Source organism: Sinocyclocheilus anshuiensis, unplaced genomic scaffold (assembly GCF_001515605.1).
Source record: "Sinocyclocheilus anshuiensis isolate Anshui unplaced genomic scaffold, SAMN03320099.WGS_v1.1 scaffold220, whole genome shotgun sequence".
Taxonomy (NCBI): Eukaryota; Metazoa; Chordata; class Actinopteri; order Cypriniformes; family Cyprinidae; genus Sinocyclocheilus; species Sinocyclocheilus anshuiensis.
This window is the reverse complement of record NW_015554086.1, coordinates 257,202-260,043: the sequence shown is the minus strand read 5'-3', so window position 1 is coordinate 260,043 and position 2,842 is coordinate 257,202.

Genomic DNA, 2,842 nt, shown 5'->3' with positions numbered 1-2,842 from the left:
GGGGGCCAACAAAAAAAAAAAAAAAAAAAGGACATATACACACACACATATAACATAAATAAATAAAAAATAACTAAATAAATACAGAACAGGCCCATGGTGCTTCAACAGTCTTAAAAATGTGCAATTCCAGTGATGGTTTATAATAAAGTAAGGATGAAATGCATTCTTGTGCTAAAACAGCCCTCCTGCCACATTAATCACAGAGTTAGTGCTTCTTCTGTAGGTCTGAATCAGGGTATTAGGTTTGGAGCAGCCAATATACACTTATGAGACATATTTTAAGCCCCACTGTGCTCATCCATGCCCTTGTAAATCACAACAGTAAGGTCACCTTCACAATAATTGCACCATGTCTTAAAAGCCTTTCTGCAGCCATCAAACAAGTCACTTCGCACTATTCTACAAAGTAAAAGGAACCTTTAATTTAAAACATTTTAAATAAACAAAGGATTTTTTTTAAATATTCATATTTTTAAAATAAAGTACACACACTAGAAGACTGCAGTCATATCAGTGGCCAAGTACAAGCTGTTAAAGTCGCAATGAAATTGAAGTATTTTCTTCCGTACTGTGACATACATCCCAGATTTTCCAAAAAAACAAAAAGTAGAATGAGGACTTGATTCCATCCATAGCGTGTTGCAAGCAAAAATGGAGGCAGATGAACAGAAAGTCCAGTAATGACATTTTAATTAAAAATTACAAGGTAGAATAAAAACTAAAAAATAAATAAACATTCACAGATGAATTATTCAAAATAAGATCTGTAACATGAATTTAGAAAATAGATGCTGAAATAGACATTCTGACTTTGAGCAGTCACATTAGTGAAATTTCTGCAAAAATTCAAGGACAAAAAGGTCCATTGTAGATATAGTGTCGCAATGCATGAAACACAGCTCACACAGAAGTCCAAGCAGCTTTCTATTGGTCAATGCAACAAAAATGTGCAGGGACATCTTTTGCCCTCACACAAAATTCATGAATGCATGGATTATTGATATGACTGGATTTTGACAGAAATTGTTCTGAAAGTGATTACAGCAATATCGTTCTTCCATGTCGTTATCACTATAGTTGTGGTGCGAACCTCCCTATTCTCATACAATTAGAACATTCATTAAAACGTAATGGTTATAGTTATCATCCTTGGTGTGAATGGACCTTAAAGGGATAGTTCACCCAAAAATTAAAATTACCCCATAATTTACTCACCCTCAAGTCATCCGTGTATATGACTTTGTTCTTTCAGACGAATACAATCTGAGTTATATTAAAAAAATGTCCTGGCTCTTCCAAGCTTTATAATGGAAGTGAAGAGTGGTCAAGATTTTGAAGCAAAATGAAACATAAATCCATCATAAAAAGTGCTCCACATGGCTCTGGGGGGTGAATAAAGGCCTTCTGAAATGAATTGATTTACTTGTGTAAGAATAATATCACTAACAGACTTGCTTGTTTGGTATTGCAGTTGCTTGAGCAAGAAGAGATACTACTAGACATCCAATATGCCACTGCATTTAAAAAGCAGTTTGCCACATGGAATGATGAGTTGCTTGTTTTGCTGAGGGATCTTGCGGTAATTTATAAGTGGAGTTGTTGGGCTGGTGCAGTGACCCTTCTGATAAGAGAGCAATGAAGCTCAGTATGGCACTCCTGAAAACGCTCACAAGGCTGCTGGAAGGAGTATGGGATTTTCACTCTGAAACAAATGAAGCAGAAAATGAAAGCTGACATGCTTGCACCAATTTCAATATTTAATGCCACTTTTCATAAGTCATTTTGCCTGCTGCGGTCTCTAAAACCGGGCATCCTGACAGTGTTTTCATTAGGGCACCAATGCGCCTCGTCCATGAAAGCACTGTGAGTCCACGATACTGTTTACTCCTGTCAGACTTAAAGATGTAGATGAGCTTTTAGTCCAAATAGTCAATGCTATTTCTCAAAATGAATATTTTTCCCTAATATTTATCACCCACAGACAATCAAAGATATAACACAATACCCAGTGTTGCCTGAAATGATTGTCTTTGGCTGAAATCCCCAGCAGTTACAAGGAAATGCACACTGACTTTATATCATTTAAATGAAATAAAATTAGGTCAGACTAGATTGAAATGAGCCAGTGGCCACCAAATTTATCCCTCAACCTTCAAACGACCATATTAGCACATGGCACCATGCAGCGTTGGCCCCTCTCGGTTCAGTAATACAGACAGAGTGGTCAAAAACATAAGCACATTCCCTTAACGGACCACTTGCTGCCTAGAGTGAGCTGATGAACTGCGATGACACAGTGAAGATGTCAATCAATTCATCACACTGTGGCAGGGGCAGAGACCAAAGCAAAGCCTGACCAATTAAAATCCACTTCTTGTGTGATGGTGTTAAACTTAATACGACACCATTGAGCACTGTAATGACATTTACACACTAAAACTCATGTTGCACTGTAACTAAATAAAAGTTGCCATGAAATGAAAATTCATCCTGTCTGTTTTCTAAATGCATGTCATATATCTTATTCTGAACAATTCATCCATGCATCTTATCGTAATAAGGTGAGTGGAGACATAGTTCAGTGGTAAAAATATCAAAGAAATCTCACTTGTTATGATTTATGAATTAAAAAAAATGTGCAGGTTTTCGGTTTTTAATTATTGTGGGCTCCATGTTCTTATCAATAATTATCATGATGTTTGTGGATTAAACTGCTTTAACACAACTCCCACACAAGAAGAATCACATAAAAAAAAAAAAAAAAAATAGTATACCAAGAATATTGCTATTCAAAAAAAATAATACACCAACAGTATACCAAGAATACTTCTACTTAAAA